This window comes from Ovis canadensis, chromosome 1, assembly GCF_042477335.2.
Source record: "Ovis canadensis isolate MfBH-ARS-UI-01 breed Bighorn chromosome 1, ARS-UI_OviCan_v2, whole genome shotgun sequence".
NCBI lineage: Eukaryota > Metazoa > Chordata > Mammalia > Artiodactyla > Bovidae > Ovis > Ovis canadensis.
In genome coordinates this window covers 222,763,752-222,790,456 of record NC_091245.1, presented here as the reverse complement: position 1 = coordinate 222,790,456, position 26,705 = coordinate 222,763,752, and the positions used below count along the sequence as shown (strand labels likewise).

The window sequence follows — 26,705 nt, the reverse complement described above, 5'->3', positions numbered from 1 at the left end:
AAAATTCACAGACTGAAACTGCAATTACTTTTGCACCAACCTAATAAATGGACTCTGACTGATTTGTTTAACAGTAAGTGAGAATAAGGACAAGATTCTATCACGATAATGACATTTAACTTCACCTTTAGCTCCAAGTGATCTCAAATAAAAATGCTATTAGTCACAAGAAGAAATGAAGAAGACAGAATGGTATTTGTTTGTATCATATATACAATTCCTCCCATGACCTTCACTTATAAAACTGTATTCATTTTTCAAGGAAGGAAACCCAAATCAAGGGAGGACCTCAGAAACCTCTCAAGTTTTGACAGTACTGTCAAAATGCCAATTTTATTACAGATAAAGGTATCTGCAAGTGTCTACTCTGAATAAAAGGACACAGCATTATTCAAAATCCTTTGGAATTAAATTAGACAGCCATGTAACAATGTGAACTGGTATAGGGAGCAGTTGCACTCTGGAGGCTAGGTATGACTCATTTACCATTCCCAAATGCCTTTGGTTCCAGCAACATAATGAAGTCTAAGAAGGAAGCAAGGGTTTAACACCTGAGGGTTTTGTCCTTCCTGAACTCCAAACTCCATTAGATTTCCAGTTCATCCTGAAGACAGGATGGCTGAATAAGGCAGAAAGGCATATTTCAGTGCCAGGGACCAGAAGATAACTCAGAGAAACTATCATTTTTCCCCCTTCTTATTGGTTCCAATGCAAAATTATCAAATGAACTGATGCATGTGCAAGTACTTAATATATCAGAAAGACCAAATGTCCATATAATGGTTTTTCCACCCCCCTACTATCCACTAAATTATAAACACTGTAGAGAAGTTTTATTCCTTTCTCTATTTGCTAGTACCTAGCTCAGTACTCTGCATAAGTAAGTGTAGTTGCTCAGTCGTGTCCAACTCTTTGCGACCCCATGGACTACAGCCCACCAGGCTCCTCTGTCCATGGGATTCTCCAGGCAAGAATACTGGAGTCGGTTGTCATTTCCTTCTCCAGGGGATCTTCATAGTCAGTCTAAATCAGCAGCAGTGTTGGAGATGCGATGATGAAAAGCTACATATACGCCATGCCCTTGAGGGTGTGCAGTCTTGTAGGGAAGAGAGACAATAAAGAAATACATGTCAAGCTGCCACTTTACATAACTCCAGGGAGCATACCTGTGTCACACTATACATATACTTGCCCTATGCAAATTCAATGGGCACGTTTAACATTTTTCATTTTTGAAGAGAACAAAAAGAAAAATAACTATTGAAATACTGGATGATTGTAATTCCAGTCCGCAAATATAAGCCCCTGAATGAAAGCAATAAAGACATGGATCTGCTACCCACCACTGGACTGAGAGCCACAACTGTCCCCTAAATGAGAGGCTCCCCACACATATTTCCTTTCCAGAAAGATCTCTGAATAGCAAGTTAAACACTTGACCCAGCACTCAAAGGAAAAGTAATTCTATTCCAGTGCTAGAGGAAAAATGATGTTTGTTAATGCTGTGTCAGTTTCCAACGTGGTAACTTTCAAAGTGTTCCTTTTAGAGTAAATTTTCAGATAAGTAATTTCTGCCTGCCACATTGACTTCAGTATCTAAGACATGACTTTTTGTAACTGGAACTCTAATCTAAGTTGAGCCCTCCATCGGTGCTCAAAAACACCCATCATTTTTACTGCCATGATTAAAAATATAGCGTCATAACTTCACTAGCATGGATTTAAATCCTAATTCCAAGCAGTAAGTGGTTGTGTGACCTTGCGAAAGTTACTTAACCTCCCTATATTTAGTTTTCTTAAGTTGGGGATAATAGTGCCTCTACATTACAGGGTTCATACAAAGATTTAAGGCAATTTTACACGTAACATATATTTAACAAATGTAAGATAAATGAACAAATCAAAGTATCATTATTATACAATCTATCTTTTTCTGGTAAACTTATTTCCAGAGGACTGGCATAAGTAAACAGTAATGACTACTACTTAATATGTTCCACTGCTGTTACCCAATAATTCATAAGCCAGCTGATGAAAAAGAAAAATCTTTCTTTTTTCAAATAGCAACACCTGATTCTAGACAACTGTAGAGTGACACTGAGTTTGAAGACTCATGTCACTTTTTAAGTGGTTAAAAAGAAAGATTATGCACAGCAAAAAACGTAAGCGTGATCTTGAAAAACATGATTATAATATTACATTGTATCCAAGATGCAACTGTGTAGCTAAAATGAGAAAACTAAATTCTACATATAAACAAAACTGGACCACCAAACTACACAGTCTACCTTTCTGCAAATAAATTATTTCTAACTGCTACAATAAAGGTGCTTTCACTTTTTACATCGTGTGTGCACGCGTGCTTGTACTGCTAAAATATAAATCACTAATAAGACCACAGCTTTCTATAACATTTCAAATGCAGTAATATACACCATCAATCACACTATTTAACTTCTAAATCACTTCTGCAGTTTATATTGTGGACAAAAAACTGTTTATCATGGCATCAGCTTAAAATTCTTGGCACACGTTACCAATCATTAACAACCTTAATAACTGAACAAGATATAAGAAGCAGTACCTCAGTTTTATCCTTCACATATTGGTATGCTAGGTCAAAACGAATTTTATTATCCCTAATTCAAGTAACATAGGGACTTACTTAAAAATGTAAGTTTAGGATTTATCAAAGACTTGTATTAACGATAAAAACTGGGCCAAATATGAGCGAGCACTTTTTGACAATATTTTGTGGGAGAGTGAATTGGTAAATTCATGAAGGCATGCAAAGCTACAGCAACTCTGAGTTGCTGAATTTATTCTACACCATTATAGTAGTACTCTGAAGGATCAGAGAGTTTGTTTTCAGAACCAAAACCTAACACATTTCTGAATTTAGTCTTCATGTTTTGAAAATAATATTTTTAATCTCGTAAGTACTGAGGTTTAAAGCAAATAAGATATTACCTTAAGGGCCACTGAAATATGACAATTTTCATGAAGCTCAAACTATAAGCTCCTTTGAAATAAACACCACTCAGTTCTACAGTCACCTTGTCGAAGGCAAGTTATATTAAAGGTAAAATTCAAAGGAAGATTACTGTGGTTAAAAAACAAAACAACAAAGAAAAGGGAAACTCATGAATTTTGTTGAGGACAGAGGAGCTAACAGGGAAGAACAGAATTCACAGAAAGTTAGTTTCTTGCATATCTGTATTTTACTATAATGAATGTTGCTTGCAAGAGCAGGATAGTGATAAGGTCTCCAAAACACTGTTATACAGAAATTTTGCTATAATAGAAAATGATTCCTTTGCCATTTCCACACAGAAAACTACCCTGATTTTATAGACCTCCAAGAAAGAACAAACATCTTTGTACAATTTGTATCCAACTTCTGTCAATAACCTCTTTTTATCCAAGGATAGGAAACAAATCTCTTTTACTCATTTTTGTATTTCTGCCCCTTGCAGAGTGCTGGATGCACTGTGCACGAAAGCACTTACATTTATTCATACATTCAGCAAATAATTACTGACTACTTAACTTTGTGCCGGGCACTGTATAAGTAATGAGGTAAGGCACATGACAAATAAGGGCCCTGCTCAGGAAGCTTACTGTCTAGTGAGGGAGACAGACACTTATCAAGTAAACACAAAAATAATTAAGTTCCTATCGTGATGATGCTACAAAAAAGTACAGAGTATGGTGAATATACAGTAGGAACTTAGTTTGAGGAAGGAGGAGTCAAAGGTCAGGGAACATTCCCCTGAGAAATGACATCTAAACTGAGACTTGAAAATTAACTAGAAGTTGGCCAGACTTGGGGCCTCCCTGGTAGCTCAGACAGTAGAGTTTGCCTGCAAGGCAAGCAGGAGACCTGGGTTCAATCCCTAGGATGGGAAGATCTCCTGGAGAAGGGAATGGCTACCCATTCCAGTATTCTTGCCTGGAGAACTCCATAGAGGAGCGTGGTGGGCTACAGTGCATGGGATGGAAAAGAGCCAGACTTGGGAAGGGGAGGTGAAGCAGTCCAAGCAGGAGGATGAGTGAGTGAGTGAAGTCGTTCAGTCGTGTCCGACTCTTTGCGACCCCATGGACTGTAGCCTACCAGACTCCTCTGTCCATGGGATTTTCCAGGCAATAGTACTGGAGTGGATTGCCATTTCCTTCTCTAGGGGATCTTCCTAACGCAGGGATTGAAACCGGGTCTCCCGCCCTGTAGACAGATGCTTTACCATCTGAGCCACCAGGAAAATCCAAGCAGGAGGATGAAACAAGTATTAATGCCCCCAAGTCAGGAAAAAGCTTATGCAGGTAGTAACTGAAAGGCACCGTAAACAAGAAAGGCTGGGGATAAGGCTGGAAAGGTACACCAGAAACAAAAGAGAAACTGTCAGCACTGAATAGAGCAACAGGGTAATAGTACCTGAATATTTAAGTCATTGTAAGTCTTTTTTTCATGTAAAAATAAATAAGGAAACTGAGTCTTTATCTCAAAGTATTAAAAAGGTCTATAGTTAAAAGACCTGGATTATGCCTTGGTCCCGCCAGTTACTAGTTACAGAATCTTGCACTTAAAACCAGTCTGAACTTCTTTCTTTATTCTCTTTGTAAACAGGTACTCAGTTATACCACCACAGTACTCCAACATGTAGATGACAGATGAAAATGAAAGATGATAAATACAATAAAAACATTATCTTACCATTCTGTTACTGACCAGACAAAATACCAAAACTACGATGACGCTCAGAGATGAAGAAAAGTTAGTGGTACAATCTAACCAAGGACAAAAATTAGCATGCACTAGACAAGTGCGTTATATTAATTTTACTAATTCCTAAATTTTGCTGACTTTAGGTTCAAAAGTTCATTCCACAACCTCCCAAATGCATGCCAAAAATTAGAACTCATTTCTCACTTCCTCCAACAAACCAAATGCCTGTATGTGGCCGTATAGAAAATATACTAACATTCTTTCTTTACTATCACTGACTCATGATGGGTTTATGGTTTACTTAAACTACCGCACCCGTCTAACACAGCACTGAGTCAGTTATCTCCACATAAGTTTCCACTTGCTTAGTTAGGTCTTCCTTCCTTGTGTACTGCATTTCTTACTCATGGTGCTAACTATTCTTGATTTTACTTCATTCTGTAGTATTACAACTCTCTTTTATTTTAAAAGGAATGTAATAGTACTCCTGATTCTAGAAAGTGTTTTCGCACTCAGAAGTTAGACATATTGTGGGTAATTTTAATAACTGCAGAGTACATTCAAACTCTGCATATTTCAATGGTCAATGTATACAACAGTAAGCCATGACAGATTACCTGTGATCAGTAGATAACTGATTCTTATATATAAACTTATCAGGAACAAATGTCAATGAATGTACTACTAAAACTCTATTAAAGAACTGTCTAATATTTATGCACTGTAATTATATTTGGTCACAACAATGGATAAGACTGGAACAAGCACACTACTTTCTGCTCAATACAAAACATAAATGTACTATTTTTCCATTCTTTAACATAAAACAAGGATGAGTTAAAACTCACAGATGGTGAGAAAAATAAAATATACAAAAGCCTGATGTTATTATTTACACACACACACAAAGAAAATGAGGGGAAGTGAAAAAAAAAAATGTCATGTTACCTCCAAGAAATGCAGCATATATTCTTTTCTAGTAATGAGCACATTAAACTGTCTCTTGATGCTGTATTATTTGAAAAAGTGTAAAATAAGTTTCGTGGAAGAATCCCAATCCCATTGTTCTCAGTTGAGAATAATAATAATAATAATACAGTCCTAAAGTAGAAAGGGAAAGGAGTATCTTTCACGAGTAAAGATGAGCCATACTGTTACTTTTCTCCTGTCCCATTAACTACCCTTTAAAACGGTAGCACCATTCATCACTTAATATACCTCTAATATAAGGAAAAAATAGCTAAGTTGAAATTGATTCTTATTTTTCCAACAACAGATTAGAGTGAGCGCTTCTTTTATTGAGGAATTCACAGATGGCTTCTTAGAAACACCTAAAATACATTACTTTGCAACTTCCTCTTCAAAAAACACAACCAATCTCCCCACTCTTTCTTTCTGGTGCGGCAGCTCAGATTTAGAAGCTGGATTACAAATGGATTAGAGTCAGAAGATCTGTCCCTATGTGTGTGACCTTGTGCACATCATTTACTCCCTCAGTTTCCTCATTAGCATCCCACTAGGAATACTCCTTGAAACAGCAAAGCTGTAAATACATATTAGGAATTACATCTTTATAAAGTTAAACTTGCCTATTCGGGACAAAATTACCTCCTTAGAGGGACCACATCATGAAACTGGAACTGAATCCGTAGATCTCTGTCAACATTTTGACTCTTCCTTCTACAGTTCTCTTCTTTCAAAGGGCATAACCCGAGTCACCTCAAGAGTCGATTCCAAGTGCCCCTTCCTTCCTCCACTCCTTCCCTATCCTACTTCTAAAGCTGGGGGAAAACAGCAGTCTCATCTCCCCGCCCCAAGCCACACCTTCAGAGGACCCCACCCCAGGCACATCCGCCCTCTCCCTACTCCGGGGGCAGCAGAGGCCAACCTCGCCCTTCCCCTCCCGCCCCCACCTACAGGAGACTTCCTGGAGGCGTTCAGGCCCGAGCAGGGCAGGCGGCATTTACAAACCCGCTTTACGCCACTCGCGTAGGGTAACCTCGCTTACGCCCGTAGGGCCCCGTTCCCAGCTCCGTCCGCTCCGCCTGCCAGAACCAAGCCCTAGTGCCCTAGCCACGGCCCCCATGTGACCCCAGACCTCTTCTGCTCCACGCGGGACCACGGGGACTGGGACAGAACAGCCACACCTTACCGGTTACTGAGGTACTGACTTCACTTCCCACCTTTGAAGCCCTCTTCAACTCCCGGATCAATTCACTCCGGCGACGCCGGAAGGACCCGAGAGGAACCAGGCGTTGTCCGGAATCCTGCCCAGCCGGAGTCGCGCAGGGGCCTATGGGGATTCGTAGTCCCGCTCGCTGGCATCGTCGGCAATTCCTGCATACCTAGGACTACAATTCCCGTCAGGCTATGCGGTGCAACCGAAGACGATGGGTGGGGACACTTCTAGCCAATAAGGGGAGAGTCCCTGCCTTTGCGGGAGGGGGTGAGAAGAAGAGAGAGAGTGCACGGAAAGAAGAGGAAGGGAGGGGTCAGCTCTCACCTGCGCCAATCAGGATGCAGGGTCGGCCCGGCAGGCGTCTCACCCATTGTGGGGGCGGGCTAGCGGAGGCGAGGAGGGAAACGGGGTGGGGGAAGAGCTTCAAGTGGCTAACGTGGGGCGGCTGAGCCTCGCGGGCGTCCGGGAAGTCGCTGGGGAAACGCCAGGGTGGAGGGAAAGCGAGATGTGGGGATGCGCTCCGGCCGAAGGATCAGTTTCCCCTAAAGCGGCCAAGCACCAGGCAAACCGAGCGTTCAGACCTGCGGGTCGGGCAGGGATAGGTTGAGCCTAGGCTACCCGCGGACGTGCCCTGACGGGGCGGGGAGCTGCTCCAGGTGTCAGGCTACTGCGTGAGGGGAGAGGGGTCACCAGGGAAGGGAAGCGGCAGAGAAGCTGCAGGAGCGAGAGGGAACGCTTAGGTACCAAGGAAGCAGCTTCCCGCTGCCTCCAGCCAGGACAGCAGTCGGAACAGCAGGAGGAGGAGCAACAGCTGCTGAATTGGCCAACTAGAGGAGGGGGAGGCGGAGCTTGGGTCCCTGTAGCAGCCGAGGGCGCAGCCTGGACTGTAGTTTCCCGGGAGAGAGAGCAGGAACAGGAGCGGAGCGCAGTCCTCGAAGCCTCAGGTCCAGCATCCCGCCAGGGGTTGCAGGTGTGTGGGAGGTAAGCGTGGGTGCCTCTCCTGGGCATCTGCTCTGCCCAAGAGAAAGCGTCTTCCAATAGGAATTTTACGAAGGCACAGCTAAAAAGAGTCTCTGACTAAGGTTAGCGAACTGGTGCAAACCCTTTTAGGTGAAAGATATACGTTTTTGGAGTTTAAGGGGGGATAAGGCAGCAAAAGGTGGCTTGACTCGGGGCGTTAAGGGCGTGGTTAGTGTTTTTGATTTGAGTTGTACCATTAAACTGTTCTGGGAGATTTTAATATTGAGGAAACCCTGCTAATTGAGGGCAAGGTGGATGATATTTGGGTAGGTGCGTAGCTGGTAAAATACATAAAATTTTGTCAGTGATAGAGAATTACTTCAGAACTGTTTCGCTGGTCAAATAACTTTGCAGTTTTCCTCACTATGTACCCTTTATGTTGTTTTATCAGATTGTCCTGCTACGGACCCGTTTTCGGTGGTTATACTGCAGGTTTCTAGAATTGCGAGATCTCTATTAAATAAGCAAATGCTGTCAGGAATAATCAAGATGACTGAACCTATCAGAAGTATAACTTTTGCCAGCAATCATGTAAAAATGCTTTTTATGATAGAGGGATACTTAGCTTTCCCGGCCACTGGCTCTAGAATATCGGAACAAAGACCAGGACTCAGCCTACAGTGGGAACGTATGTTGTACTTCACTGCTGCCCCTTATTCTCTCATTTGTGTCTAGTAGTATTTGTACATTTAAAAAAACAAAAGTACCAAGAGAGCTGTGCAAGGATCTTTTCTGTTTAGAGATCATGTGCTAAGTGATTTCCATTAGAATGCATTATGATGGGTTCAGACTTAACACATGTAATGGTATTATAAAATAATAGTTTATTCTAAGTACGAAACCATGTGTGGTTTCTTTGACTATAATTAAATACCTGTAGATGGAAATATGTTTTTAATTCTAGATAAAGATGAAAGTCCCATCTACCTTTGTGTAACTATGACAGAATTACAGCCTTTTTTTAAAAAAGAAAGGTTGTAAAAAGCTATCTGCCCAGTTCATTTTCTTTTTCTTTTTGTTACAGAGGTTCCCCCAGATTACATAGCTTTTAATCATAGTAGCATATTGCAGCACATTTTGCCCTGAAATGCTTTCTTTGTGACAGTTGTATATTTCAGAGTCTGCCTGAATACTTTAATTGGGGATTTTTTTTTTTTAAACTAGGGTCAGTAAAATGGAGTAATTGCCTTCTATTTTTTTGTTTCCATGGTTTGCTGATTCACTCGTGATTTTTGGATTTTATTTCTGTAACACACACAGAATTCTTTTCTGAAAAGAAATGGCTGGGAAGAATTCATAGCTTAAAGTTCAGTCCTACTGAGCTCTACCACTGATAAGCCTAAGTGACTTATCAATGTATATACTCCAAAAGCCCCTCCCATACTCTCACACATTAGAGAAATATATAGGGGACACATCTTAGAAACACAGTGTCTTTTTAGATTGTACTCAAGTAGATCAAGTAAGTATTAGAAGCAACAAAGAGCTTAGAAGGAAGAAAAGGCAACAGTAGCCACTAAACTTCATGGTTAAGGAAGGGATTTTATCTTTGCTACATCACCAGAGAGTCTGTGAATCTACATATAGCTGATATGACCTGTGGAAATGATTTTAGGTGGAAAAATGGGTACTAGGGTGTAGTTAGGTTTGGAAAAGATTGTGTTTGCCCTTGTTATTTCTGATTAAGTAGAACATCAGAGCCTCAGTTTCTGTCTCAGGCTCTGCTACTGATTCATTTTGTGAAACTGAATACTTGCTGTCACTGGGTTGTTTCTACCATGTAATAATAATAATTAAGAATAATACTGGCACTGAAGTTCTTTCAGGGTCTTTATCAAAAGATCTTTTTGACAGGATTTGGTTGGGAGTCAGTTAGTAATCAAGTAAATAAGATAGAAAATACATGCCAAAACTGTTGAAATTCATATGTACTTTGAATCCCAACTATTTATAGGTCTTGATGCTTTGAAGCATCAAAAAGGAATTCTCATGAATGAATGAGTCTCTGGTATTAACAGAATTTTTCACCTTTTTCCAAGATATGGATCTTTTTTATTGTGTCAATGTAAGAGATTGGGTTTCTGTATCATTTGAGAATAAAAAAACCATGTTTTTATAAGGAAGAAAATCATTGGCGGTATGTGGCACTTGAGTATTTGTTACCTTGAACTCTTGACACATTTTAAATTGGTGTTCACATTAAATAACCAGAATTCTTAAATGTTACTGGTGAGAAGTTCCTCATATGACAGTTTATAGTTTTCTGTGAAGCATTACTTGGTTTAAAAGCACATTATTCTGCTCTTTATTATTTGCTTATGGCTATCAGAGTATATATAGGATGAGAAAGGAAAAAAAAATCAGCAGAATGCAGAATGTCTCTCAAGTGGAAGATGTTCATGGGATTAGTGTCCTTTAGCTGAAAGACCTGGTTAATTTCAAATTACAATATATGTTGGACTTTTTTTTAATGTAACATTCTAACTCTAAGCCTACTGAAAATAATTGAGTAGCATGGATTTCTCTCTAACAGGAGGATTCACTGTTGCATGCAGCACAAAAGAATAAGATTTAAAGGTTCAAGATCAAATGGTTTTGATGTGGGACAGGGATAGGTGGCATAGAGGACAAGGAGGGATAGATATGAGGAAAACTGTATGAAAGACATACCCTTAGCAAGAAAAAAAAGAGATTTGATCCCTTTTTTTGGTTGGATGCCTCTAAGTGATTTCATGACCTTCCCCCCCCACCCCAGTTATTAATTTCTAGAGGCCTATACCCATTGTGGGAGACAGTACTTTCCTACATTATCATTTTAACTTAAGCCAGATAGACATTAATTCATTACATGTTGAATAATCATCGGTTATTGAAGCAAAGTGGAAAGACTACTGCAGGTATATACTTTTACGTGAAACTTAGTATTATTTGAATATAATATTAGAAAGTAAAAACTGATGTTTTCCCACTTAATAACAGAAGTACTTGAACTAGACACTAAAGTAAGATACCCCTTGCTTCCTGCCCCTGTCACCTTTAAAAGCCATCTTCTAAAGTTAAACACTGCTTTGAGGATCAAGATTAATTGTTGTACAGAGGTAAAGATTTGTTTCTGTTTTATTTTCAGTCTTATGTTTAATGTCAGCATTTAGTCATTAAAGTTTGGTTAACTGTGTTTTAAGTAACAATTATTAGCTCCTGGAGACTCTAAACTATCTTTTGCTCTTAGCACCAACATCATGCCCAGCAGAAAGAAGTTGCCCTATAACCACTTACTATTTCAAGAACTCAGAACCAATACTTCTTTAATGTGTATGTGGAGACATCTTGCACTTTGATGGAGAAGTCAGTTGCCCTCACAGAATTATTCTACATTAGGCCTTCTGAGAATGTCTTTGTGCTGTTTAGCCGTTACAAAAGTATTACTTGAGCCTGATTTGATTCCGACTGTTTGGGCTGCAAAGATTTACCTAAAACTTTGTGTGCCCCCATTTCTAAATTCATTCCAGAGACAAGGAATTATAGGCAAGGGAAAAGGGCTCTCCTGCTAGTGGAACTTAAGATCTGCCTTCTACAACCAGAGGAGCCTGTGGCTCACCACCACACACCTCAATAAGATACCTTTGTTGAAGCTTATCTATTAAAATCATATTTCATTCTATAAAAATTGAATTTACTCTTCCATTTTTTCTAATCATTCTTTTTTTAAAAAGTCAGATTGATTGTGTTTAAGCACATGTGGAATTGGGTATTTATTGTTTTTGTACTTGACCTTCCAGAAACAATCTGATTAGTGTTAGAATTAAGAATTCAAATGTGATTTTCCTTTTATTATTATAAGACCTGGAGAATTTAATAGTTAATAGTTAGAATTAAATAGTTCTTTAGCAATGAATTTAATATTAGCAGATATTTAACTTGTCTTTTGTTTACTTTTTAATATGCCTTTATTAGCATACTGATAGATAGAGTTTGACTTAGAATTGATGATTGATTAATCTTCATGTTTCGATGGCATTACTCTTTAGCTCAGCACAGTGTCTTGCATAGAGTTAGCTGAGTTCCTGTCTTCCTCACCAGATGCGTAGTATCTTCAGAATTAAGACTGAGTTTCATTTCCCTTGGTATTTACTTTGAGAGCCTTATACATAGTTTAACAGTAACAGTCATTATATTTTGACAACCTATAATGAAGCATTTTATGTTTTTCACAAACAAGTACAACTAGAACAATGAAATTTTCTTAAACATCTCTTTTTACACTAAATTCAGCCCACTGCCCACAACAGTTGCTTATATCGAGATAAATATAAATATCACTGCCTTTTCCTGGATTTCTAAATGAATAAACATTGCTGTTAGTGGCAACTTTGCATGTGTGTATACTTTAAATATAAATTTATTAATTCAAAGCAGTTTGAAATTTGTGTGGTCTCTCATTGTCTCTAGAACTGTGCTAACTTAATGGTGTACTTTTATGTAACATTACCCACTATACACTTATATACACATTTATGACTTTTTTTTCCTTGACGCCTGGAAGTAGACTTAGAGTACGTGAATGCAACATGAGGCCTTCTCTTAACTAAAACTTAACTGCTCTTGAATATTCTGTTTTCAGTGAAATGGTTACAATGGGAGACCGTACTCAGACTTATTAAATTTAAATTATACGACTATTTGTCATCTTTGAGCCGGCGTGGGCAGAGGATGAATTGTTCTGAGACATTGACAGAGCTCAGTGCTGGCCTTCCATACAGCACAGCTCAAGTACGCATGGTACCTCAAGCTCAAGCCACTGCTTCAAGGCCCTCTTCTGGTTCAGGCTAAGAAGGGAAAGCCTTCTGATCCCACAGCTCATAATTTAGTATGGGAAGGAAGGCAGATGGAATTTACTTTGATTTAATAACTTCATTTTCCTAAGTGTATTGTTTTTCCCAGATATACCAAAGTTCCCAGTAACAGTATCTCAACTGTCAGGAAGTATTTCTATAGCACAGTCTAGCAATTCAGTGAGTACCTATCAACCCATGGTTTGTTTTTCCGTTAGTATCTTAGCATTTTTGAATGGACCTCCAAGAGCTCAATGGGATACTTCTGATATTTTGCCCCCATTGGACTACCTCTGTCTCTTTCTTGATAACCTAAATTTTGTTCTGAAACCTAAGTTTTATTTGAGGTCTTTTAATCCTATATAACTTAAAGAGTTAATTTTATTGTTTTTTCACCTTTTAGTAGTATGCTATAGATACTGTATTATGATGTATAATTTTTGCCATTCGCTTGAATTAAATCAGTTATTGGAGCATTTAATTGTTGTGTACTTCACAAAGCAATTTGAAATCACTGAAGCAATTAATGCCTTTTAGATACATCCAGCCTCCCAGTTAAGTAACCTCTACTAACTATCCTAAATCTCTTTTAAAAATAAAATGTCAGTAACAAAATTACAAAGACCTAATAATAGCTATTCATTTTTTAGTAGAACAACAGGTTTAGTTAATAATTATTAATATATAATTAAACATTTTGAAGGAGAAAGAAGTCTTATTGTCCAGGGTTATCTTAAAAACCAAATTCTACTTACATTATGTGGCCAAAATTAATTGACAATTTAAAAAGTAGTTCGCAAGTATGTATCAATTAGAAATGCTTTCAGCTGCAAGTTTCATGCACGGTGACATAAAATAATAGGGATTTATTTTTTTTCCAGGACAAAAAGTCTAGAAGAAAGTGGTTGTGTCCTTTTGTTTAGAGGCTAGCTGAATGTAGTCAGGATTTTGTCTTCATGCTTTCTCTTGTGCCTGACACAAGATGGATGCTTCTGCAGATCAAGACATCATATTCTAGTGTAGGGCAGGAAGACTGAGGAACAGTTCGTACCTATTGAGTTTTTCTCTTTTAATAAGGAAATAAAAGCTTTTCCAATGACCTCTACCAAATGTCCACTGTGGATTTAGTGGCCCATGGCATGTAGCTACCCCTAGCATTAAGGGATGTTGAGATATCAAGGACTTTGGGCCTTTGCAGTGGATGAAGTAGGGGAACAATGGTTTTAATGTAATTTGGGGTGACCAATCAATAGTGTTAACCATAGTCTGATAATTAAAATCATACTAACTTTACTAACTTTAAAATGTATTCCGTCTTCTTCTAACTAACTCATTGTTTCCTATTTGTTCATTTGGGTTTCTGTTTGTTTTTTTCCCCAGGTTAGAAAACTCTAATCTTCTTACACCAAATTTTTGTTTCTATGACTACCAGAGTTAAAGTCTCTGGGCAAAGGCATTTCCCAAAGACTGGTGATATCTCTAGTTAAAAGTTCTAGCCAAATCACATATAATACTTGTCCTGTTCTGTTCATTACAGATATTTTCTGTAACATTGAAAGGATATTTCTATTTTTAAATCTGCTTTAAGCCTCAAAGAATCTTCATATAGGTCAAGTTGAAAAATATAGGTGTAGTGTAAATGAAAGAACAATTGAATAGTAAACAAACCTTAAAAACAAATGCTGTCAAAAAAAAAAAAAAAAAGGCCAAAAGCCATTGCTTCATAGACAGGAACTCACTCTCAAAAAATTTAATCCTGGAAAATGGTGTTGTTACCATTTTTAAAATGTAAAAAATATTACCAACATCTATACACTGATTATTACCTAAAGTATTACTCATTCTTATAAAAATACATCATAGGACTTATTAGAGTTTTGATAAATTATGATTTCTGATAAGAAAGTGTGAAAAAAGTTGAAACTGAGACAATGGAAACAAGTACTTCTTCTACAGTGAAAGAGCTCATAGTCAAAGATGTTGACCATAGGACCTTGGCTATATTGCAATTGTCTGTATTTCCATATCAACATCTTTATTGTCCAGTTCTTAATATTTCTTTTATGTGAACTTAGATCAGTGGTTTTATTGAGGCAAAACTCTAGATATAGTCATGTAAATTTCTAAACTACTATAATCTGAAGCATGGAGTTGGCTGTTACACAGAGATACAACAAAACACATAAAATCATCACTCCTTGGCATAATCTTTTGTCAATATGGTTAACAAAAGTTGACATTGTAAAGCATACTTGTATAAACAATGACATGCGATTTAGGATGATGGCATTGCAACAGTTGCTGTGACACCTGTCCAGAAGCAGAAGAAATTATCTGTGTGGTAATAAGGGAAGGCTTTGAAAGAGAAGGAGGCCAGCGTGGTGTGCTGGCGACGAGCAGGGGACCACAACCTATGTGGCCTGTGGCATACTATCTTTTTTTGTAAGTCAAATTTATTGGAACAGCTATGCTCATTCATTTACGGATTGCTAAGACTGCTTTCTTGCTACCACAGAAGAGTTGAGTCATTGTGGCAAAGACCATATGGCCCACAAACTTAAAATATTTCCTATCTGGTCCTTTTTAAAGTTTGTCAAACACTGGTTAAGAATGTGGGTTCTGTTGTCGTACAAAACTGGGTTAAAATTTGGTTTTGTAATCTGTAGCTTCAAGGATGTTTATATTGATAGAGATTTCACATAAAGTACATTGTATAATACTTGGCATGTGTTACATACTTATTAAATATTTTATTAAATGTTAGCTTTTATTTTATTATGACATTATTTTAAGTGAATTACAACTTTTAATTCAAGTAGGGATTAGAATCTCTAAAGTTAAGTATTGCTGCTTAGCTAAGTCACTTCAGTCGTGTCCGACTCTGTGCGACCCCATAGACAGCAGCCCACCAGGCTCCCCTGTCCCTGGGATTCTCCAAGCAAGAACACTGAAGTGGGTTGCCATTTCCTTCTCCAGTGCATGAAAGTGAAAAGTGAAAGTGAAGTCGCTCAGTCATATCCGACTCTTAGCGACCCCATGGACTGCAGCCTACCAGGCTCCTCCGTCCATAGCATTTTCCAGGCAAGAGTACTGGAGTGGGGTGCCACTGGAGTGGGGTGCCATTGCCTTCTCACAAATTAAGTACTCCCTACGCCTAAAATAAAAGTTCAGGAAGCTGGGAAGCGAATCATCTAATCTTAAGAAATTTTCAGGAGTTGCACAAAATATTATGTAGAGACAGGGGTCTTGATGTAAGAGACAAACAAATGTACAGAATAGTAAAGCCAAGACTTTAAAATACAATTAATAAAGACTGACTAGCATATTGAATATTGTAGGAAGCTATGAGAGTCAATTAAAGAGAAATTAAGATACTTTATTAAAACTTAGAGGAAAATGAAATTTTTAAGTGAATTTAATAAAGAAGAGACATTACTACTAGCCTTGAAAAATAAAAGATAGTAGTACGGAATACTATGAACAATAATATGATAACAAATTAGATGACCTAGATGAAATAGACAAATAAGTACAAAAACACAAACTACCCAAACAAGAAGAAATAGGAACTCTGAATGTAAACTCAGAAGTCCTTATGTCAAATCTGACAACAAATAAAAATTATATACCGTAATCAAGTGGGATCCATTCCAGGAATGCAAAGTTGGTTAAACATGAAAATCAGCAGTGTAATATACCACATCAGTAGAACAAAAGTCACATGGTCATCTCAATAGATACAGAAAACACCTGACAAAATCCATTTTCTTGGTGAAAACACTCAACAAACTAGGAATTTAAGGGAACCTCCTCAACTTACAAAGGACATCTGCAAAAAACCCATAGGTAACATCTTTCTTAATAGTGAAAGACTGAATATCCCTCCTTAAGATCAGGAGGGATGTCTGAAGAGATGTCTCCTCTCATCTTCTATTCAGCGTTGCGGTAGGGGTTCTAGCCAGAGCCGTTGTCAAGAAAAAGTAAATAAAAGCATCCAGATTGGAAAGGAAGAAGTAAATCTATCTCTATTTGTAGATTAACATATATTATTTAGAAAATTCTAAGAAATACACATATACACAAACTGTTAAGTTCAGGAAGGTTATAAGCCATAAGAGCATAATAAAGATTTCAGTTGTTATTTTTTTATACACTGCTAAGTCGCTTCAGTTGTGTCTGACTCTGTGCGACCCCATAGACAGGGGCCCACTGTCTCTGGGATTCTCCAGGTAAGAACACTGGAGTGGGTTGCCATTTCCTTCTGCAATGCATGAAAGTGAAAAGTGAAAGTGAAGTCATTCAGTCGTGTCTGACTCTTAGCGACCCCATGGACTGCAGCCTACCACGCTCCTCCATCCATGGGATTTTCCAGGCAAGAGTACTGGAGTGGGGTGCCATTGCCTTCACTAGTGTGTAAAAATGTTCACTTTTATACACTAGTGAACATTCAAAAACAAAATTAAAAGCAATCCATTTACAATAGCATCTAAAAATTAAATACTTAGGAATACATTTAATAAAGGAAACATAAACTGGAAGATAATTTGTGTTCATGAATTAGAAGACTTAATATTTTAAGATGGCAGTGTTCCGCAAGTTTAATCTACAGATTTAATGCATCAAAATATCAGCTGCCTTTGTTTTGCAAAAATTCATAAGCTGATCTTAAAACATTTAAAAATGCAAAGGACCGAGTGGAATAGAATTGAAAGTTCAGAAACAAACCCTTATGTTTATGGACAGTTGATTTGCAACAAGAGAACAGAGAGTCGTCAATAAATGATACTAAGATAATGATGTGTTGTACTTAGTCGCTCAGTCGTGTCTGACTCTTTCTCACCCCATGGACTGTAGCCCACCAGGCTCCAGGCTCCACTGTGGGTGGGGATTCTCCAGGCAAGAATACTGGAGTGGTTTGCCATGCCCTCCTCCAGCGGATCTTCTCAACCCAGGGATCAAACCCAGGTCTCCGGCACTGCAGGCGGATTCTTTACCATCTGAGTCACCAGGGAAGCCCAAGAATGCTGGAGTGGGTAGCCTGTCCCTTCCTCAGGGGATCTCCCCAACCCAGGAATCAAACCGGGGTCTCCTGAATTGCTGTTTTCTTTACCAGCTGAGTTACCAGGGAAGCCCATGATATCCACATGTAAAGAGTGAAACTGGTTGCTAACTCACACCATATGTAAATGTAACTCAAAATGGACTGCAGGCCTAAACAGAAGAGCTAAAACTATAAAACCCTTAAAAGAAAACATAAGGAGTAAATTGTCATCATCTTACATTAGTCAGTGGTTTCTTAGGTATGATGCTAAAAGCACAAGTGACAAAATAAAAGTAATCAAATTTAAAACTTTGCATTTCAAATGACAAAATCAAGAAAGTGAAAACATAAGCCACAGGAGAAAATATTTGCCAATCAAACAAATCTCTTCTTGAGAAGAGACATTCATAGGACCTATATTCACAGCCACTAGATGGCTAAAATAAAAAAGACAATAACAAATACTAGTAAGGATATGGAGAAAATTGAACCCTCCTAAATTCTTGGTGGGGCTGTAAAATGGTGCAGCCACAATGAAAATGGTTTGCGTGTGAAGTCACTTCAGTCATGTTCAACTCATTGCGACCCTGTGGACTGTAGCCTGCCAGTCTCCTCTGTCCATGGGATTCTCCAGGCAAGACTATCAGAGTGGGTTGCCATGTCCTCCTCCAGGGGATCTTCCCAAATCCAGAGATCAATCTCATGTCTCTTAGGTCTCCTACATTGGCTGGTGGGTTCTTTACCACTAGCACCACCATGTGGGAAGCCTGAAAATGGTTTGATTAATCCTCAAAATATTAACCATATATTAAGCATATGACCCAGCAGTTCCACTCTGGACACAAGCCTGGAGAATTGAGATAAAAATATTTCCATGCAAGAACTTTTACACAAATGTTTATACTAGTGTTATGAAGACAGCCCAGTGTTCCTCAATAAATAAATGGATAAGCAAACAGTTGTACAACAATCCAATGGAGTATTACTTAACCACAGAAAAGAATAAAGTACTGATAAACGCTACAACATGGATGACTCTTGAAAATATTCTAAACAAAGCCAGACACAACAGGCCACATTTTATTCTATATAAAATATCCAGCATAGCCAAATCCATAAAGGCAAAAAAAGTAGATTAGTGTTAAGGGACACGGGAAATGGAGAGTGACTGCTAATGGTTATAGGGTTTCTTTCTGGGGTAAAATGTTCTAGAAATAGCATTGATGATTGCAGAGCTTTTAAAAACTGACTTGTATGCTTTAAAAATGAACATATAAAAAGTGTAAGTGAATATATATGAGGTGATTGTTTTTAAAAGTAAGAGTTATAGAAGATTAAATTATAAGGAATCCAAACCAGCAGATAAAAATAAAGAAAATATTCTCATTATATGTGATTTGGCCTTAGAACACCAGGCAAAATTAATGGAGAATGAAATCTAGCCACACTTTGGTAAAGTTGTTTTATTTTTTAATTTTAAAATGAAGGGGGAGAAAAGAACCTACAGTACTCCAAGCAGATAAAAATAAAGGGAGTGAAAATATTAGCTTGTGATCAGACTTCTCTTCTGTGGCATTTAATGACAGGAGGTAATGGAATAATGTATATAGAGCTACAGTGAAATAAGTTTATGATTCAAAATTGCTTATCGAGATGAGCTAGGGTTCAGTGTGAAGAACAAAAGAATGATCTTCTCGGCCATACAAGGGCAGACACACACACATGCACACCACCACTGCTACAACAACAACAAAAAATGCTTACTTTGCTGGCCAAGGAATCAGAATTAGGGATTCAGGACTGGAACTGTAAAGTGATGAAGTGGATGACATTTAAATAAACTGTTCCTATTTTGTTTCTAAACAACTCAGATGTTAAAAATGATTCTTATAAGATGCCTTATGGTAGAAAAAATAATGTTCTGGGTCAAATACCCCAGATCACTTCAAAAACAGAGAAAGATGTATAAGAAAGAATATTAAATCCCTTATTTTACAGATTGTGGAGTCAGTAGATGTTGTTTTATTCTTCATATTCCAGAAAAACAGTATTTAAGAACAAAGGAAATATGTGATGTATGCAAAAAGAAAAGAATAAACAAGAAGCATGACAGAATGCTAAGCAAATATATTACAGTTATCAACAGATTTGCTCTCTTATTGAAAGGTAGAATCTGCCATGGTGGGTGAAAAGCAAAAACTTGTTTTTAAAGACAATGCTAAGCAAAGTAGCATCGGTTAAAGTAAAAGAACGGCAATGCAATAATAGACAAAAATAAATTTAATAATACAGAGTGACATATTTGTGAGGTGACAGAATTCAAAGCAAAAACTTTAATCTGGTCAATAAAGACAATTTATATTGCAAAAGATATATTACACACTGAAGCTTCAATAGCCATGAATCTATTCATGCTGGTCATGTCGCCTTAAAATACATAAAACAATGTGACACAGAAAACATGGGTTTTGTTACCAGATCTGGACTCTAGGGAAACAAATAAACATGTAAAGCTGAGAATAAGGAAAGGACAAAAGTAGAATTTGGGAGGAAGCAGAAGTGATCACAGTGGCCCAGAGGTGGTAGCAGTGATGATATAGATTCAAGGAAGATCTGGGATACAGAATCAACAGGTTTTGTCCCTTTATTAGCTACAGGCCAAGGATTTCAAAACAAGTCAGAGGTCAGCCCACACGTAAGTGTGCGTGTGTATGTGTGTAAATGTCAGTTCTCCACAACCATTCTCTCTTGTCTTATATTGAACTCCTTGGGGCCCATTTATCTTGCTTGCTCCCACTTCCCATGCCAGCCTCTGTGGGCATTTCAGTGTGTGATCCCAGGGATGCAGTAAGGGAGATGGCTAAGGAAGAATGACTAAGAAAGTTGTGAATCTGAGTAATAAGAGGAAAATGGATCATTGTAATGGTTCAAAAAGTAACAATTGTATACACTTAAAAATGTTAAGATAGATTATTTTCTACTACAATAAAAAATAAGTTTAGAGACCTAAAAATGTAGTGATAATTATAAATCAGCTGAAGCATTTAAATCTGTCTTAAGAGGATTATGTTCATTTATCTATATTCAATTTGCTTCATTTCATAAAAAGTACTGGCTTACTTGACATTGACACATCCCTATGAAAAAAAGGGTCTCCTTGCTTTTAGATTAAGGAAGTCAACTTTAATTAAAATCTGTCTCATTTCCTTTCTTTTCAGTCTTAAAATTTTTGTCGTTGCTTTAGTTTACTTTCATATCATCTTCCTTTTTCTGTCACCCTAATTGGAAAGTTTTAGTTTTTGATTTGACACCTGCTTCTTAACTGCCACAAAACATATTAATTATGCTTTTACTATTATAGAAACATAATGTTCAGCTAGCTAACTAGCATGAATAATCCATCACTAAGAATCATTAACTACAGTAATTGCTGTCTTTATACAGGTAAAGACAGTCATTTGATGATATGGCTGACAACTTAAAATCATAAGCCCAGTTTCACTTTAAATATAATAGTGTACCAGCTGATACTTCAAAAAATGTTTTCCTCTTTCTCTCTCTTAGAATAACTTTTAGAAAACCTTTAACAGAAAGATCGTATTTATCAAGTTGATCCAGAATTCATTCACCAAAACATACCTTAGAACCCAGCTTTCTCCAGCCAGATTTCTTGCGGTAAAATTACTTTATGCATTCATTAGCCCCTCAAGCCTCTATTCATAGCCTGTTTACTTTTAATAAGCTGTTTAATTTACTGTTTAATTTGTGTGTTTAGACAAATTGGCAATGGTTCAATAATATAAACCCTCCCAATAAAAATGGGGGTGGGGGGGGGGGAACTGTGAAACTAAAGAAACGTAGTCATCTGAAAGGTACATGTTTTGAAACCTCAGTGAAGACCTGTTTGACATATGTGCCCTGGGCTGGTGAGGTGCTTAGTTGGATGAGTGAAGAGCAGTAAGCTGAGTGACGAAGAGGTTAAATAGTTACATTTCCAGTTTTCTGAGAAAAAATAGACTATATGTTTTCTTTGTTTCATGCAAATGGTAATAGAAATCTTGGTACATAAATAGTAAATTAACAGCTATTGGTAAAATACTCAGCCAGGATGACATTTTCAGAGAAGTTAAGAAAAAAACAAAATTTTGCTTTTTCTACGTATAGTTACATATCTATTTATTTGAGTATCTAAAATAATGGTGTTAATGTTGGTATATTTACTTTTGATATGTGCATATGTAATGACTAATTGTACCTTATGTCAGCTTTCTCTTGTCCTGGTTGAGTTTTAGGAAGCTCTCTGAGAAGTATAATTTTATCAGCACAGTTTAGGGTGGGAAAATAAGAACAAGATGACTGCACATAGAAATTACTGAAATATAAAAGGCCGCACTGAACAATGGGTGTACAATCCTATGTTCCTGATACTTGTTTGCAGATCATGTGGAGACTATTATTGTGAGAGAAGGTAAAGTGAGAGGGTTTGAGAAGGCAGTGGATGTTGTGCAGAGGGAAATCCAGGTACTTTGTTGTTTTTTGAATCTGGGGTTTTACCTCTACCTACACACTGTGCTAGTATCTTTATATACATACATGATTCCTCTTAATTTCTATAATAATCCTATGAGACAAGTACTACTTTAGTCCCCATTTCAGAAATGAGGAAACTGAGGCACAGAAAGTTGTGTAGGTTGTCTCAGGTATGGCCTCACAGGATCAAGTTTGTGTTGTTGCTGTTTTTAGCTTAAACATGGCTTACAGTCATTTCTTCAAAAGTGACCAAAATCCTCTGTGTATTGCTATAGACTTTTCCATAGTTACTACGTAGCATTGGTGTCATGCGCCTTGCATTCTGCAACTATGAAGTCTTCTTCATTCTTAAATGAGAACATTTATGATTGTAGGTCTTACCCCTTTAAAAAATAAAATCAATATTTTAAAATTCTAACTTCAGATAAAACTAGAGGATGTCCAATGATAATACCAAAAAACCCACTACAAGGTTACTTTAAATCATATGTGTCCAACTTCCAGCTGGGCAGACTGAAATCCTGCCACCTTATCTCATCTGGATTGTTTTTGCAGAGTTTATGTTTTAGGGGGAAAAAAATTTCTTTATTTGCTGCAGATGCCACTCCTCTCTATTACACCGGTCCAATTTATTCATTTGACATCTTGTAATCCCAGCTTGAAATCATGAAAGTGTGAAAATGAAAGTTGCTCAGTCGTGTCTGACTCTGCGACACCATGCACTATATAGTCCATGGAATTCTCCAGGCCAGAACACTGGAGTGGGTGACCTTTCCCTTCTCCAGGGGATTTTCCCAACCCAAGGATTGAACCCAGGTCTCTGGTCTTGCAGGCAGATCCTTTACCAGCTGAGCCACAAGGCAAATCACAAGTCCTTGGTAAATTGAAAGTATATTGAATTATTAACTTTTGGGGGTGAATGAAAGAGACCTATGATTATACAGAGTAATTCAAACTTTCAAAGCATAGTCCCTTACGAACTAAGATTAAATTATAGAGCTGTCAACCATGTCTATTAGTTTCCTATTAATGTTTTCTTTTTCCCTGTATAAAGAACTGGGAAGTCAGATTTTTCTTAACTCAGATGGAAAATTCAAAATGTGTGAAATTGAAAATGCTTACCCTGATAGATATGTAGATTTCCCAGGGAGTTGTGGTTTGGGGATTGTCAGTAGTCAGAGTATGATAATAAGTTGTCAATGACATTTTCAGGCTGTCAGCTTGATTGCCAGGGTGAAATTAATTGGTTAAGTGGTATGCAACATTACCATGTATGATTTTTTAAAATATCTTTTACAATATCTAAATTAATAATGAAGCTTCTAAAGTTAAGCAAAAGATTACTCTCCATGTGTGAAAGGACAACATTTTAGAACTGTGTTCTGTGATATAATGGATTTTCTTACAACTTATGTTTGTATAATAATAAACTTGATAAAAATGCCAAAATTTGACTATTTTTGACCTACAAAAAAAGAAAAAGACAGTTGACTTAGTTTAATGTAGTACATTAACTATGCCAGCCTAGATATTATACAATTATTTCAAATTGGGAAAGTGTTTTTCACTAGACACTAAAATATGGCTTTGTTTCTCAGCTAATAATAAAGAGGCATTGTGTCCTTGCTCTCTGCCAGGCCCTGTGCTCATGTGGATGGTCATTTTCTTACTTCGTCCTCCTAGGTCTTACAAGTATTGGAATTTTCCAATGCTTGGCCATTGGCAGGCTGTTCACCACATACCCCTCCCCCCGCCACGGAAATCTCATTTGTCTTGATAGGCTTAAATGTGCTGACAACTCCCAAATATCCCCCTCTCCCAGACCTATACTCTGAACTCTGTGTGCATTTGTGTTTAATCCTTCAGTTGTATCCGACTCTTTGCAACCCCATGGACTGTAGCCCACCAGGTTCCTCTGCCCATGGGATTTCCCAGGCAAGAATACTGGAATGGGTTGCATTTCCTCCTCCAGGAGATTTTGCTGACCCAGGGATCAAACCCAGGTCTCCTGGTTTGGCAGGTGGATTCTTTACCACTGCACCACTTGGGAAGCCCCACTCTGAACTCTGCTAAGTCACTTCAGTCATATCCGACTCTGCAACCCCATAGACGGCAGCCCACCAGGCTCCCCTGTCCCTGGGATTGTCCAGGCAAGAACACTGGAGTGGGTTGCCATTTCCTTCTCCAATGCATGAAAGCGAAAGGTGAAAGTGAAGCCGCTCAGTCATGTCTGACTTAGCGACCCCATGGAGGGCAGCCTACCAGGCTGCTCCATCCATGGGATTTTCCAGGCAAGAGTACTGGAGTGGGGTGCCATTTACCTCATTTATCTAACTACATTTCTTTGACTCTTCAAGTGAATGTTTCAAGGGCATCTCAGATTTACCTATTCAAAACAAAATTTCTGATCTCCTTCTTCACTTCTGTCTGTTCTGCTCAACCTCCTGCTTCCTGGAGAAGGGCACCTCCACCCTGCTTTTTGGTACAGGAGAAACCAAGGAGTCGTCCCTCCTTTCCATCACCTATGTTCGATTCAGTCTGTCTCTTATAATATTGAGAATCTGTCTGCTTCTCTTCTATCTCTATTTTTTTTTTTTTTTTAGCCACCTTAATCTAACCACTGTCTCCTTTCACTCAGATTGTTACAGTAACCACTCAATTTGTCTTTAGGATTGTACTTCTAGACTTCCTTGAAATCCATTCTGTAAACATCAGCTTCTTAAACTATTCTTCATTTAGGAGAAAATGCAACATACTTGCTGCCCACAAGGCCCTATATGTTCTGACCCCTAGCTACCTAAGCCAGCCTCTTCCCTCCCTTTTGTTTAATGATGTCTATCAGTTCCTCACAGTCACAAAACTCTCTCCTGAACTCATGCCTTTGTGTCATTCCCTCCATCTGGAATACCGCTTCTCTTCTTAACTCTTACTTATCCATCAATGCTCAGCTTAAGTGACGCTGGCTCAGAAAGGCCTTTCCTGGTCCTCTCTCATCTAAACTAGGGCCCCATGATTCTATGACATAGCACATTGCCAACTTTTCTTCACTGCACTTAACACAGTTTGTTATTGTTGTTAAGTCATGTCTGACTCTTTGTGACCCCATGGACTGTAGCCTATCAGGTTCCTCTGTCCATGGGATTTTCCAGGCGAAAATACTGGAATGGGTTGCCATTTCATTCTCCAGGGGACCTTCCTGATCCACATAGTTAGCAATTAGATATCTATATGTATGATTTATTTGTTTGATATAAGCTCCATAAGGCAGGCCCCTTGTGTATTTGTGTCCAGGGCCCAGTACATAGTAGCTGCTATCAGCTTGAAGTGAAAAACTATCTTGACATTGGTGTTCAAAGAAAACCAGATTGTTCAGAAGAGCATGCAGTAATGAGGGGCCTCTGAAACTGTGTGTATGATACATGAAACATGGAGTGGTCTCAAATCTCATCTTTATTTGGGTTGAGGTAACTTTTCTGAGCCCCTAAATAAACCTTTAATATAAGATTTTGAAAGTACATACTTTATTTTGTTCACTGCTGTATCCCCAACACCTAGAAAAGTCCCTGGTGAATAGCAGATGCTTAATAAATATTTATTGAGTAAACAAACTTCTGTTTATTCTTTGGCAGAGTTCCTTTCTAGTGACACTCTGAGAGGATTAATAAAAGAAACCATAGGAAGTCCCTAGTACATGGCAAGTACTCAATAATGCCTTTTTCAGATAGTAATATATATATTTTTTTGTTTTGCGAATCACACAAGTGGTTCTCAAAAGCCCTGGATCCCTGTGAGTATTAAAACTGTGGGTAGGTGCATGAGTAATTTCTGTAACATTTTTCAGACTCCTTACACTTAACACCTCACCTCCACTGCTTACTAGGGAGTAGGTATTTTTAAGTATATTATATTCCTCAGGTATATTGAAGCAAAAGTTGAGAAACAATTTTAAATCTTGCCTAGAACCAGTGTCACTGGAATAATAACTGATAAAGGCTCCATATTAGAAGGCTGTCAATTTTAGGCAAAAGTACTTTTAAAAAATAAAAGAAACTATACAATGGTTTTGTATAGTAATGCTACTGTCTCTCTGTAGGTAAAACATGTCAGAACGTGTGCTCGATAGAGTGTTCCTCTGGGTGTATTACTTTGGATTTAATCCTGAAAGCAGTTGCTAGCCCATAATTTGTTTGTTTTTCTTTAAAGGGGAGAGAGGACAATAGATTTCTTAACCCTCCCAAATCATGTCTTAACCTTACTTCAGGCCCCTTTTTCAAGGGAAATATTTATATTCCCAAGGACTGGTTGGAAGAGACTCAGCCATGCCACATTTACCTTTGTGTTATTTCAGTTTAAGAATTTCTGAGCTCTGCATTCATTTTT

General features: G+C 38.0%; 2 protein-coding genes across 18 annotated transcripts in view; one reads left to right on the top strand and one right to left on the bottom strand.

Moving 5' to 3' along the window:
• Positions 1-7,693, bottom strand: part of PDCD10 (programmed cell death 10) — a 49,158-nt gene extending 41,465 nt beyond the window's left edge. For 2 of the 16 annotated variants that reach the window (XM_069580242.1, XM_069580342.1), the window contains exons 1-2: positions 6,876-6,963; positions 860-1,096 (exon numbers count right to left, since the gene is read on the bottom strand). The gene's annotated coding sequence lies outside the window, so the exon portion shown is untranslated. Of the gene's footprint in view, positions 1-859; positions 1,097-5,671; positions 5,733-6,331; positions 7,075-7,226 lie in introns of those variants that run through there. The other 14 variants (XM_069580234.1, XM_069580328.1, XM_069580273.1 and 11 more) reach the window with 13 other exon arrangements.
• Positions 7,552-26,705, top strand: part of SERPINI1 (serpin family I member 1) — an 85,001-nt gene continuing 65,847 nt past the window's right edge. Inside the window, exon 1 of one of the 2 annotated variants that reach the window (XM_069580193.1) lies at positions 7,552-7,883. The gene's annotated coding sequence lies outside the window, so the exon portion shown is untranslated. The remainder of the gene's footprint in view (positions 7,884-26,705) is intronic. The other variant, XM_069580201.1, reaches the window with a different exon arrangement.